Here is a 15,018-nt window from a genome sequence, read left to right on the forward strand (position 1 = left end):
CGGGCTAATGTATAAAGTAGGCTAAGCTCACCCGCTTCGTCAAGGATTAGCCCATAGGAAAGGGAAAAAGGAATGCACGGATTACCCATTCGTATGGGCTAAAAAGAATATTTCCATCTTTCAAAGTAATTGTTGTAAGGCTAATCGTGTTGGAATGAGTAATCCATTTTATGGGAAACTATGGCTGGTCATTGTACGGTGAAGGCTACTGCTGTACATTATTGAGATCTATAGGCTGTTGTGTTGATACGAACTACAGCATAGTACAGTGTGATTACTCGTTAGTTTAGCATATAGCATAGGTTTATCTGTGCAAATGGCATTGGTAATGCAGTTACAACCGTTGGAGTGACTTCAGTGCATCTATAATAAATAGTGTTATCTCGCATAAGGTAGGGCGCTGACGCACTTCGGAATTGACAGCTTTAGGTGCATTTTCGCACTTAATAATGGGGACAGAAGCTGCCAACTCAATTATTGGGTCTAACAGTGAACAACCAAAGGACGAACACAAGATCTTGCTAGAAACGACTACAATTAGCAGTCCGGGACGTTGACAATCACTACATGGCAATCATCATAGACGCAATATTTAACATTGTGACCCTTCTAGGCCTAGCCTAGTTGCAAACCTTCTAATATGTCGGTGCAGCACTGGACTACTGGTAAGTCTGTACTAAATGTCAGCACTAGATTATACCTATCTGTATACTTCTATGCCAAACTCTTCTATGGTTTGGGCAACTATCTCACCGGCTGCTAGCTATCCATTGTGGAATGCGTGGCGACTACATCCTCAAGATTTTTGAAGACTGTGCTTGCTACACCCGAACGTTTCACATGTAGACATTACCTCTTGAAAACGGAGCCCACAGTTTCTGCATTTTGCCTACCAGACGGCAAAGTGCACCCAAATTTATTCATTCTGCACCCGGCCTTTCCATTACTGGCCATCTTGCAACCTTAATATCTTGTCGAAAAGTGCCATGATTTCCAGTCTGGCCTGATTCTGAATTCAGAAAAAGCTACTACAGTACATGCCCAGCCTGTTACGCTATTGGTATTTTTCTAGCCCACTTCGTTAGCCTGTGGCTGTTGAAGAAAACACTTCAAATGTAAATATGGTAAACGACAATTAGGCTAGTCTGTCAATAGAAAGGTATGTTTACTCAGTGTTTAACGATTACAGTTGAGTAGTTGTGAAGATAACCTTGCTCTGCTGTCTACTTGTCGGGTCGTCTTGACTTTAACAAACACAAATAATTGATATTCATTCCTCTTGATTGTATTATTTCTTAATCGGTTAAACATGTTGTTATATTACATCAACATTAGGTAGCATAATTTATCTTAAATTAGACTGAGTTTTTAGTAGAAATAAATAATGAAATAAACAAAAGGCTGTCACTAATTTGCCGGAAAACATCATGCGTTTGAAGCTATTTTTTACAGTTCCTTGTGAACCTAGCTTAAACATCATTCCATAATATACTGGTACGTGTTACTAACCTAAATCTTCCTTCCAGCAGGTTTAATGTAGCTTCAGTTAAACCTTAAATAACTAAAATCAACTTTTTTATAACCTTTCTTTTAATCTAGCCGCCTTTTTTAAACAACAGGCTGCATGATGTACTTATAGTGATATTGACTCTTTAAACAAAACGGTGATACAGCAAGAGTGGCATAAATATAAATGGTCAGTTGTTTTCTATTGTTTGTGAAATTGTCATTGTCTGTGGTAGCGGGACGAAAAAAACAATGCTAGTCAGTGTAGTGTTATAAAATAAAATAAATTTCCACCAGCAAACAATGAGAGGGAAATGGCAGCAAAGCCCAAGGGCTTAAAATGTGCAAGGATATTGCAACCAAACAAAAAAGATGAATAAATGGTTAGTCTGGTCACTAATACCAGTAATACAGTATAAATAAACGCAATTATTAAAGTTTCATAAAATTCTTTTATGTTGGTTTCACTGCTGCTTTGGATTTTGCTATACCTCTACATCTCAGAGCTGCATTTTACTTCTTTAACATACTGGTTACAGCGGTAGAGAGAATAAACAACTTCTATGGTACGGAATCACAACCTTTATCTTAGGATTGAGAAAAATCTTTGCACAGCTTGACTTGAGTCTTGATACTGACCTTGTCTTAGTCCAAGTTTCAACTTTTTTAATTGATTGTTTTATATTGTATTTCTCGAATTTGAAACTGTAGAATGAATTTGGAACAGCTAACTAGGATGGTAGCAAGCCGAGCCAGGTGATTTAACTGCTACACCTTTGAGTTGGCATTTTGTGCATATTACAGCTAGTTTATAAGTAGCTGTTTGAAGATTAAGGTTTTCCTCACATCATACAGACTTTTATTACAGGCACAGGATTTTAAAGACTAGATTAGACATCATGTATCAGCAGCCCCAGCGCCTGTGAGTTTTGTATAGTTCATACTCCAGTCCCTGTGTTCTCAATTGTAATGACATGAACTTTGTAAATATTTGCTGTTTATCGTAGTAGCAACTTAACTTAAATTGCTTAAATTTAACATAAAATGTCAGTATTCTATCTAACTTCTTTATAGGCAGATTAAATTTTACCCTTTTTTATAATAGTTGTTGTAAATCAGCGGTTCTTTGGGATATTACCAATCTATGCAATTCTTTCATGAACAGAAATTATATGCGCGAAAACGTTTTGTTGTTTATGAATATATTTTGTGGGCCACTTGCTAACCAGACCCAAAAAAATGTGTATAACTCCCACCTAACTCGGCGATAGGAGCTTTCGAGTATTAAATATATTGTTGAGCTGTGTATACTTTGTGTTTGTGATATATTTCATATCAAATTGTCGTGGCAAGCAAGTCACTGCAACGGTATCCAGGTAAAAAATAGACAGTATGGGATGCACCCCCAGCTTGCTTGTGCGAATCACTCGTAAATATGGGTAACTTATGTATACTTGACCAAACGTTAATATAATCTTCAATGCTGTATTGTAAGTCATAAGTCACGGCACCTGTATCATAAATTTTTTGACATAGACAGATATTGAGACTGGGTATTCTCAACTTTTGTGCAATCGTATACAGTATATTTATATGTGCATTAGAAAGTATTCATGTTAGTTTGACTTCAGATATGGGTTTCACAGCTAATAGAAATTACACAACAATATCTAAATGACTTGGTAGTGTGTCAATTTCAAATGACTATGTGCATACTTTTACTTAACTCCTCACTACTTGCAGGTTTGAATTTATTGTTGTTATTATTAGACTAAAATATTTATAGCACAAGAATTTGCCTGTATGTTTACTGCAAATAGAAACTTGACCTACATGTCAAGGAATGGGAAAATTAAAAGGAGCAAGTACGTCTACTGTAAGATGTGGAAAGATGTACTTGGTTTCAAGTAGCCTACATCTTTTGGTTTGCTACTTACGTAGCATTGGTGATGACAAATGAAGTTAAGAACGGAACATATTGCATGTGTTTTGTCATTACTTACTGACATATTGCATATATTTTGTTGTGTTTCACCAGGCAATTATCAAAGTATCGTGAAGTAAATGAGAAGAAAATACCAAGGTTTGGAGAAACACTTATTTGTTTTTTACACTTTTTTTATGCAAAGTCTGTTTAAAAAGGATAGCTAATAAGATAGCAATAAATTAGTTGTCATACCAGTTTCAAGCCTTAATACCAATAATTCGCTAATCTTAATCAGGGTAGTCCTGTTATTTTTGCTACATGGGCCAGCAATAATAGTGGTTACAATTTATTAATGATATATTTTGCATTGCATAGGCAACAACAAAAGCTAATTTTCGATATTGGATAAAAGGACCCAAAAAAGAACATGACTGGTTTGCCTCTTTTGCAAAACATTTGGTCCATTGTTGAATGCCAATACAAACAGTCACAGAATTACATGAGGTTCTGTGGGAGTTAATATAACTGCTACAAATCCTGAAATACCAAGCACTAGTAATGTTAACAGTTCTTGTGGAGGTGAATGAAAGTAATTACTAATTAGTAAAGAGATTTCCAATATATTTGACATTTCTATTCAATTTTTTTTACTGGAAATATTCACTTAACATTCACTTTGAATAATGAATATTGGTTTTCATTTTATCACAGGGTTGCAAGAAAACTTGAGTTACGAAATCAGAGAATCGGTTTTCAGATTGGCGATCACTTAAAGAAAAGTTGTTTAAGTTTTCCATAACCCTTTAATCGCCTGAGCGACACCCTTGCTGTGTCTGCTTTAAAGAAGTTGTCAACATAATGTGTGGTGGAGATTGTGGGCCAAAAGTATGTTACTGTTGTCAGTGCAAGGATAACTGTCATTCTTTTGTTTGGTATCATTTGCCAGACATATGGATGGTAATTAGAAACAATTACATTTTTTTACTTCCACTAAAACTAGTATTACACTATTTACTGTATAGAAATATTAAAAATAGGTAGTCAATCTTAACAAACTGCGAATTTAACTAAACTTTCACAAATATTTGTATAATTATGTTCCTTGTTATTTATTTTCAGAAATGAGAGTGTAGCATTACACTTTAAACCTTGCAGGAAAATTAATACAACATCCGTTAAAAGCAATAGGTTTGCAACCAGAGTCGTGTTCTTCTGCTGAAATGGCATCCTTTTCTTGGGTAGAAGAATACTCACTAAAACTACAAGAATACTATTGGTTGAAGTGAGTTGACTAAATGTTTTCTGAATGTTTACATTTCTCAATACAAAGTTTTTGTTTATAAAATTTATGCTAGTTCCTGTTTGTAGATTGTATTGGAAAACTGAAAGTTGCGAAACTGTTGAACGTACAAATTTAAGTACTAATGCCTTTAGGAATAGAAGTATAGAATTAGAATTATGTATAATTGTATATGTATATATAATATTGTTAATTTGTAGAGAAGAAGTTGAAGGTCTGAGAGAGGACACAGCGTCTGACATACTTTCTGGAAAAGTTGACCAAATTGCTAAGTGAGTTGAAGGACATATCAGTGTTAAATTAAATTACTACAATAGCTCTCCATGCCAAAACCTAAACAAATATTGTAACGTCCCACTACTGCAATATGAGAAACCATTAAGAAAAGTTCCTGTGGTAAAGTTTAACTCACACATTGATGTTGGAAAGTAACAAATGATACAATGCTTACATATTTATCAAGTGCCATGACGAAAAAAAGAACAGAAATTTTGGAGAATATTTATTAATTAAATATTGAAAATTTTTTTTTGTCTACTTTCATTCAAAAATACCCAGGTAGTTTGTGCATGCACTATGCATAGAGGTACGTTATACAGGTAGATAAAGCTACTGTTCTATTGTTTCTAACTTAGTACATGATGATTTTTCAGCTGGTTAAACAATTGTTCAACGGTTAGTGCGAAGCATCAAGAAGATTAACAAAAACATTCATCATTGGATAACTGTGTATAAAAAGTACCAGAATGTTCCACAAAGTGATATGAAAAGCATAACTTTTTAAATGGTTGTCGGGTCTGGGCCAGTTTAAAATCAATGCCTGTCAATAGTAAATAGACATAGTACCTATTCTTGCAGAAGGCTGTGAGGTTGTGAAACCATATGCGGTTACCCATCAGTTGCAAGCAGAGGTCGAACTTCTTTGTTTCATAAAGGGCCCAGCACCCTTTCAAGCAAATGGACCTAACGAAGACTGAAGATGGTGGACGTGAATAACCAATACATTTCTCTGAGCTTCAAGAAATTTTAACTGGATTTGGCTCGGAAAGCGAATGTTCAGATAACGAAGATGAAGATTAAACTAAGTAGTTTTAACCCATGCCAGTGAGCGAGTTACGCCACAAAATCACGTTTAAGTAGCTTGTTTCCATTTTTATACGCATTTTGGGTATTACACGTTCATCACATATACACTTGCCATATGTTTGTTTTGCCTCAGTAGCTTTTCTCAGGCAGTGATAGCTCCTATGAAATATTTCAAAGAAAGAGTATGATGATTGCAAAAATCGGCAATGCCCGTTGACCTAAAACGAGCAAAGACTTGAACCCTTTGTTTTGCTATAACGACGGCTACCCAACGCAGAAAGCGTTAACGGTAATACTGAACCAAATAATATTTATGCCGGAAAACATTTTTGAAAACTTAAAGAACATGGTTACTGCACTTGCAGGAGTTGTTGATACGCACATGGATGGTTAAAATAAAACTCCGCTAAAAGAAACAGCATCCCAACGATTAAAACCCTTCTTCTGTGGCCATAACACGACGTCAGGCCTTTAGTTGCACAAAAAAACATGCCAATAAACAAAATTTTTTAAAAGATTGAACCTGTATTTAGGTTACTACTGCTTATGATCAACAAACTTCTCATTACTATACGTTTACTGGCCAAGGCAACAACGTTAAAAGTTTTTTAATTAAGTACAGGCTATAAGTTAAGGTTTACAATAAATCCCGTAGCTTTTCTTTAATGAATGACCAATGCACGATTCGGCTTAAAACAGTCCGCTCAAGAATGCAACTTGCAACATTGTTACGAGTCAATACTTAAACGATGTTGTACTCCCTTACAGCTACAACGATGGAAAATTTTTATTTCTGTGGCAAAATCTTCACCTAGTAAGTAACTAAAAAACTGTATTCGTCGTTGTGTGACCCAGCTGTTACTCAGCCCACCAAGCTAGATGTTGGGAAACGTGTGGAGTAACTACAGCGTTGTGTGGTGTCACTCAAACCCCGCAGATCATACCGAGTTTAGCGGATATGCCAAACACCGGTTAGCTAGGAGTTAAGTCGTACCCAGGCCATCCTGAGCAACAAAATCCGATTGTTTTGGACTGCGCGTCGGTACTGAATTTGCCAAGTCTGGGCAGGGTTTTCCTGCCACTCCATGTTTTATTTATGGTTGGTCCAAGAAGCCGCTTTGGATTTTCGGCTTGTTCTCGTAACTGAATTTTGGTCGGTACCAACAGCTGTTTTGCTTTTAGTCGTCGGTATTGTATGTCTGCAAAGACAGAAAGCTTCGGGTGAAGCTGACGGGTTGGCTTTGTCGCCAGAAGAGCAAAGGAAAGAATGGCTTTATCGCGGTGAAACCCAGGAGGTTGGATGCCCGTAGCTTGTTAAACTGGCCGAACTGAACTGAACTGGCCGCAAGGAAGAGAATGTTCTCCAGTGGTGTGGGACCCAGAAATCCAGTACAATACGTTAAACGTCGTAGTGTGCAAAACACCGTTTATGACAATATGTATTTGGTGATTGTGCGATGTAATCCCTTACACATGCGCAGGAAGCTACTCAGCGATGGGGTATAGTAGAACCACAGCTGTTGTACGAAGAGTAACAGCCAAGTGACCATGCATGAGGTCATCATTTCTCTTTTCAGGGGGACCCGGGATGTACGTTTCTTGCGTAGTGACTCAAGTTATCGGCAAAACGTGAGCGAACTGTTCGAGATTATTCCAAGATATTTGGGGTCTGGGCAGAAGAGCGCATAGATGTTTAAGGAGGACAAGGCTGCGGTGCCACATTGTATCATGGGCAGCTGTAAGTTGTAAAAGTACATCACCGGCCTTTTTCTTAGTCTTGAAGCTTTTCTCGATACCCTGGGTCATAAGAGTGATCTGTACTTCAGCCAGGGGGGAAGGAAGTCGATTACGAGTAAAAAACGACTAAAAAAGACAATTTGTAGGCATAAAAATACTTACAATATTTCATATTAAAAGTTTAACAAACTTCTGTTTGCAGTTCATGTTTTTTTTGTCTTGGAAGTATCACTCGACTCAGCGTAGATCAAACGTTTGAGGACTTTCCAGAAAACTCGCAAAAGAGTTATGGGCGATAACTCTTTGGGTCCCCAAACGGTGCTTGAAGACTTGGGTCGCGACGACAAAAGCTCTTCTTCACATTTTTAAATTTTATGGTGCCGCAAGTAGATAGCCGAAAGCTACTTAACCAATACTTCAAGGCAGGACCGGCATGGAACTCTGGGCAGATGTATTTTAGACCCGGAACATTGATTGGCTTTGTTTGATGGAGGACGGCAGGGAACTCATTTGGGGAGAAATGACCAGAGATGTTTTCGCCATCAGATGTTTCTAACCTCCAAAGGTCAAACACTTCTTTTCCCACAAGTCTGGTCCTTCTTTTCCTGTATTCCGCATTTAGTCAGTTGTGTGGCGATCGTGTTGGATGAGAGAAGGGATGGACGAGGCAAGCGAACTGACCGGCCAGCGAGATTGTTTAAGACACTCCATTCCTTTCGGCTGCTGAACTGCGAGCAGTAGATAGTATTGAATTCGTAAAACCCTTCACTGCGCTAGCTTTTTTGTATTGAGTCTTTCCAAGAGCGAAGGGCTGCATTAGCGGTGTCTAGAGAGTCGTCAGGTAAGACGAAATTTGGTAAAGGGATGGGATGTGACTCATAACGAGGTTGATTGGTAATAATTGTTGAAGCGATACAATAAATAATTACAATAGGTTGTAAGTCCTGCCAAGGTTTCCCTTCTGATACACCGTTTTATAAAAGAAACCATTTATTTTCAGGAAATTTTCTTTTGATCAATCTTATCTACAATAATTGGCAAACCCAGAAACAAGGTCTTAAAATGTGTTTTATTGATTTTGTTTTACCATGTAAACCTGAAAGAGGGCCAAAATGTTATACAATAAAAAGGCTATACTATTGTAAACGCATGTTGAACGTTAGTAAACAGTATTTTAAGTTCCGACGTGATATTGTTGGAGACATTTACGTAAAACTGGAAATTTATGGCCTTGTAGCGATTGAGCTCACCTACCACTTCGCTAATATCACCCGAAAAGATGTCGTCCACCCATATGATAAGAGCTTTGGATTATATTGCATAGAACTTGCGTTGGTGGTTCCTTTTTAAAGTGGTGCCGGCAAGCGAGTCGTTTAAGCTTTACACTTCAAAAATCCGAAGCAGATGTTAATAATAGAGCGGAAACTTGCACGCGGACGATAACAAACAAGGTAAGGGTACAGCAAATTAACAGCTATGCCATCCGGCAACAACAAATTTATACTTTTACAGCAATTTCTTATACAAGGGGGTACACAGTTGTCGATGTTTAGACCAGATAAGACAGTTGATGATCCGAAAACAAATTTCTTTCTGATTTAAACTTAACAATTTTCTTACTATTTCGTGGTTGTCATGCGGTGGGTATGCTAAAAAGGGGCGAGTAAAATTTTGAAGTTAACATCACGATTTTCTGTTATTAATGTGGTGACATCAAATTTGGCATGCGACCAACTTAACAAAGAAACCGTTTATCTTGTTTCGTCCATTTGTATTCGTATCGCAAAAGTGCGGCCTACATATCAAAGTTTTGCAGATATTGTAACTGCTTTTTAGTGTAAGTGTCAACCAACCAATTTAAAAAGGAATAATTTCACCAAGAAAATATGCCTTAATAGAAAATTACCTTACCAATTTAAAGCAGTGAGTCATTATCACTAAAAATGCTTTGATTCAGCAGAGTATATTCCACGAAAGCACCGTCAAAAAGTGTAAAGCAAAAGAACGAAAATACTGAAGACGATAAAATAAAAAAACAACAAACAATTACATATGCATCCAATATAGCTACAATTAATCAATGTTAACTTCTTAAAATTACGAAAATGCGGACATGAATGAAGGATGAAATCTTAAAATGGAATGATTGCAGCTTAAGTTAACAACAAAATACTGTAAAAGGCGCACAGAACAAATGAAACCGTAGAAATATGGAAAAACAACGACCAGTAACTTTTCGCTCACCAATGCGTGTGTGATAATTGCATACCGTACAGTAGATTACCACAATAGATTGGCTTGATGAAATCATTGCACCGTCGTATGATAACGTAAAAATAACAAACATTACAAAAATAAGGCTGGTAAATGATGTAATGTTTGATTAAAACACTGAATCATTTACAGATTTCCAATCTACTGATCAATGTGTTGGTCTATCACCTCAGGAAAGTTCAAATTTTCTTCATTTTCACAATCATCAGTTATCATCAAAAGAACTAGATCTTTATCTGCCAGTTCTAAATTGCTATAAAGAGTATAACAGAAAAAGCACAGTGTAAAAATTGTAAATTGTAATCTCTTTATCAATGCAAAGATTACAGAAATCACATCACTTACCCCCTTTTCAGAATCATAGTATTTTTTTGCTCATCAATACTTTTCTGGCAATCAACTGGACCACAGCTGCAGAGATTTTGAAATGGTATTCCACAAGGCATTCCAGTGATATTGAACTTGTTAATTTTAGCATATGTCAATGGGATTTGTGCATTGTCTCACCTGAAAAGCACCAGATCAAAAATACCAAGGTATGCACAAAAACAACTTAATGTAATTAAGATGAAACAATTTCCATCAATTCTATTTTATTTACCACATACATTCCATTGCTTGCAACAATAGGCAACACTAACAAAAACATTTCTCATTTTACACCGTTACGCTAAAAAAAGACAATCTGTAGGCATAAAAATACTTACAATATTTCATATTAAAAGTTTAACAAACTTCTGTTTGCAGTTCATGGTTTTTTTGTCTTGGAAGCATCACCAGCTGAATACAAATATACAGAAAACATTACTTCTAACAAGAAATTTTTCATACTTCATGATTAACATGCTTAATTACAAAAGTTTACAAGAAAAGTACTACGAAAGTTCATTATAATATATGCTTGCAGTATAGGTTAGTTAATCATGTTCTAGCAAATGTTTAGAAATGACACAGTTAATTACATAAAATTACCTTTTCAGCACTGTAAAACCTCTATAAAGCCACTTAGATCAGTTTGCTCCAAGAAATATGCCCTTACATCCCTGTTTCAAAATGCATGGAATGTACCATTAACAAATGCCATTCCACTAACGGCCGCACCAGTTTCTTCAAGTTCATCACACTAAAACAAAAACAAGTTTCCTATGTTTGGTGTACACTGTACAGCACGGGTACAACATAGTATGGTATACACAGCAACCTACAGCTTGAGTTATCGGAGCAATGGCATTCTTTCGAATTTTGTTTTTCATGTTTTCATCCAATTTACTTAGTGGCATACAACTTTCAGCATTAAAGATATTTGCTTTGTTATTTCCATAGTTGTTTTCTTTGGTTTGGAAGTTCTTTCCACTTGCAGGCAGAGTTTGAAATCTTGAAATACAACAATCAAACATTACTACACAACATTTGAAAGCTTAATAAAAAAACTAAACATAAATTGAAACTGAGAAACACCGACAACTAGCAAGACATTACTTTATACAAAGCACCTGGATAACTTGTCTAAATAGTACTTTCACTGTTCAGCTGTGAACATAGTGAAACCTTCATTTATGTATATTAGCAAATTGCAAAGTAATTTAAGCCTCTCAAGCTTTAACAGTGTCAATCAGTATCTTTGGCTTTGTAACAAACAATGAACATAACAGTAAAACACAGTTTTGGAAATTTATTACACACATATCATGTGAAGTCACAAACAGCATTCACTTCAAGTCATGTATACTAATCCAACTTACACTGTGACATAAATTTCACAATCAAACCTAGAAAATAAAATTTCGACATGCAAGTTTAGTAATGAGCACAGTTAGCATGAAATCAATGCATGCAACTTACCAGGTGAAAAATGATGTGAAGTTATATTGAGTGAGAACTTCGATTGTGTCTTTGACGGCATAATGCCAATGATTCATTGAAGCAAGCAATCAATTAAGCAAAACAGCCAGAATATCAGACCTTGTACATATCTTACATGAAATACAAGTGATGTTGTGTACAAACTTCTTCCTTGAAAATTTTTGAAAAAATCATGCAACTGCATAAAAACTACCAATTTTCAGTTCCTGAATAGAAGAAAAAAATAAATTGTAGCCTGCGAGTGTTCTTTTTCGAAAAGGATTAACGCTTTGGATCTTTGGTTATATTTCTGCATTGTAATTGTAAATCCAACGTTAAAACACAATGGTTGTCAAAACGCTAGTAAACAAATAGCAATAGTTATAACTAGTGGCATTTAACACTCCCTCAAACAAGAAATCTAAAAAAGGACAAATTTTAATAATTTTGTAAGATCATGTAATAAACATGCAATTACAAAATACTTAAAGTTGGAGAGTTGTCCTGGACAACAAATGGTGCCTTCCTGTCCTTTGTAAAGTCAGTAATTCAAAGTTAGCATTTAAAAAACGGACTAAAATTGACGAGGTAGTTGGATATTCCAAAATAATTCGAAGAATATGCAAAACAGATAACCAGAAAGTCAAGACAGGCTTCAGAATTTCATGCTCCCAACTAGGGTAAAATTGGCACAAGAAAGCTTAGTAAAAGTAACATGTGAAAAAATGTTTTCAAGTTAAACAACTTCATGCATTATAAATTTACTTCCAACATTCGGCGATAGCGAACTTTCACAATGTGCATCTGATGGAAGAATTCAGCAGGCAAACAATGCTTGGTGGTAGATAATGTTGATTTCCAAATAATTTTGATTTAAGAACTTACAATACGAAATCAAATCAAAATACATTGAAAATTCTTCTTTACCCCTAGAAAATAATTACTACCATCAAAAAAAAACTCTTTGCAGAAACCAATAAAACTTTCTTTTGTCTTAACACATTCAATAGAAGTAAATTTTGCTGAGAGCAGCATCTTAAATTGATCAGCACTACAATTCTCGTATGGCAATTTCTGCCACAGCGTGTGCCTACTTATTCTGACTGCCGGTTGGTCACAATGTTTCGTTTTCTCTCTTTGAATTATTTTCTCCTTGTCCCGCTTGATGCTACTACTAACAACATGATCTGCAAATCAACAAGAACGTTCCAGCTATAAGAACTACACAGTATCGCTTAGTGGCTTGCTTACCATAAAAGGTCTACAAGTATATCGCCATTCTTCCTGTGACTTCCTGAGTAGGCGCAAACAATGTAAGCACAGCAAGATATATATGTTAAGCGAGTCTGGTTTCCCCAGCACAGACCTTGCGTCAGTGTCAAATACATGCCCAAGATACTTGACTGTGGCAATGACAGCAGCTTTGCCAATACACTTGTTGTTCTTAACGACAAGAGGTAAATTGCCCATCACAGTTGAGCCAAGTGGTCAGTGAACTCAAGTGATGACGATCGACTAAACACATAAAGTAGTCTAAATACTACTATGCGGTGTACAACCTAGCGGTCGTGTACTCGGCCAAAAATTGGGAAACATTGAGCTGGCCCTTGGTCAAGACATGATCACTTAGCCATGGTGTATTTCCAAAATTGGACAATAAAGCTCAACAATGAGTGTTAGCATCCATTTACCCTAACACCAAGGTAGCAAAAAGTGAGCTTAAAGCTAACATCAACAGCTCACCTTGCAGGAAATTTACATCTTTGGTCACCTCAAGTGAAAAAATGACTAATGGGCATGGGGCACCAAATCGACACTGTTATAGTAAACAGCATCCTGTGACTGGATGTAGAGCTATAGGACCCCACAGCATGACAATTTTTCTGTTTTTGTGAGCATTGAACCTGCTGGGCTTCAGTGCGATAGAGTCACTCCTTACCTTGCACATTATTCAGCGGAGCCACTCTGATTGCTCCTCCCGAAACTATTTGCCTCAGCAAAAAAGCAAGCCGGATAAATAAAATCAAGATACCCATTGCTCACTGGCTCTACACTGCTAAGGATGGCGTGGGTGCAACTTAATTGCCTGCTGTCTGAAGATGGTTGTTTCTGCTCAACCCTGTAAAAATAGGGAATGGCAAACATTGTAACTTGTGAACGTAGCGCAAAGGAGATTGCAAAATAAAGATTACAATATATCCAGCTATTGTATCCCCACGTTCCCCATGGAATACATAGTCATCAATTTTTGGATGGCAGCAAGACCCAGTTGTTACTTGACTCAAGCTCAAACATCTAGCTTGTGTTGCCAAATAACATCTTGCTCACAGGAAGCAGGCTGATGGTAAAACAGGGATATTTTGACACAGGACGTTGATTTTCTAGAGGCCGTTTATTATCATTTTTAATTTGTAATAATCTGCAAACTCATGAATGCATATAATCGACAAATAGCACTCTTTGAGAACGATTGAAACCTTCGTTTGTCGAAAGTCAAGACAAATTAAATGATTGCCTTTTGCTTATGATCTGCATATCAGATGGATTTCCTTTTTGGAATACTAGAATGTTAAGTTGCTCTTTCACTCCACTCAGGATTTCGAAGTCCTCTGACAATCATACAAGATCACTGTACTCTGCAAGCTCGTTATGTAAGAAAGCAGCAATGTTGAGTAGTAGCCGAATGGTTAGAGCTGGCAATTAGGCAGTGTTCACTACCCAGTAGCACTACCATTGTTACGCCCTTGGGGTATTACCAATGCTTGCTCCAGTTCAGTGCTTCTGATAAACATACCTAAATCATTCAGAACTTGCTTAAAAGCTAGCCAGATAAGTGGGGCTGGAGCAATTAAAGATTACCACAAAGGTTAATGGAAGCGAACTAAATTGACATATGAAGTTCTAGATACTTCTATCCTATAGCCGCCAAATAAAGAAAATCATGTCGATTGCTGTGAAACACTTCGACCTTATGCCACACTGGGACTCTGGATAAATACAGTGGGTGAGTTAGAACTGCACGGACAAAGACCTTCCATAACATGTTCAGCAGTGTATGCCGCATGTATATAATTGATGCAATCACTCCAGCTTGAAGGCAAAACTATTTCAACCTGATGCTGAACAAAAGCACCATGCAATTACCACAATTCAATTTAATACAGTGCATGAGCACTGCAAACACGAAAAAGTGACTTTTGGCTACTAGAGTACCGGTCTATCGTTGGCTGGATTGCCAGTTCAAACACCATTGTGCATTGCACTATGTGCAACAATTAAGCAGTCTTTAGAACTTGCTTGGATTCTACATTCAGTAAGTAAGCATACAGCTATTCCAGTGCCTAGA

At 36.7% G+C, this 15,018-nt stretch overlaps 2 long non-coding RNA genes across 9 annotated transcripts; one reads left to right on the plus strand and one right to left on the minus strand.

The window, feature by feature from the left end:
* Positions 1–677: 677 nt before the first annotated feature.
* LOC143469351 (uncharacterized) lies at positions 678–5,920 on the plus strand. Of its 8 annotated transcripts, none has more exons than XR_013119106.1 (7): positions 1,217–3,589; positions 3,809–4,012; positions 4,145–4,390; positions 4,553–4,715; positions 4,934–5,005; positions 5,387–5,471; positions 5,592–5,920. It is a non-coding gene; the product is annotated as an uncharacterized LOC143469351 (long non-coding RNA). The 8 variants fall into 8 exon arrangements; XR_013119104.1 differs by having other exon boundaries at positions 1,228–3,467; positions 3,545–3,589; positions 5,387–5,906; XR_013119105.1 differs by having other exon boundaries at positions 1,228–3,371; positions 3,545–3,589; positions 5,387–5,906.
* A 3,580-nt stretch (positions 5,921–9,500) lies between these two features.
* Positions 9,501–14,654, minus strand: LOC143469162 (uncharacterized). Its single transcript, XR_013119071.1, has 6 exons — positions 11,673–14,654; positions 11,036–11,204; positions 10,803–10,953; positions 10,538–10,610; positions 10,176–10,337; positions 9,501–10,083 (listed from the first exon to the last, which is right to left on the minus strand). It is a non-coding gene; the product is annotated as an uncharacterized LOC143469162 (long non-coding RNA).
* Between the last annotated feature and the right edge of the window lie 364 nt (positions 14,655–15,018).

Source organism: Clavelina lepadiformis, chromosome 8 (assembly GCF_947623445.1).
Source record: "Clavelina lepadiformis chromosome 8, kaClaLepa1.1, whole genome shotgun sequence".
Lineage (NCBI taxonomy): Eukaryota > Metazoa > Chordata > Ascidiacea > Aplousobranchia > Clavelinidae > Clavelina > Clavelina lepadiformis.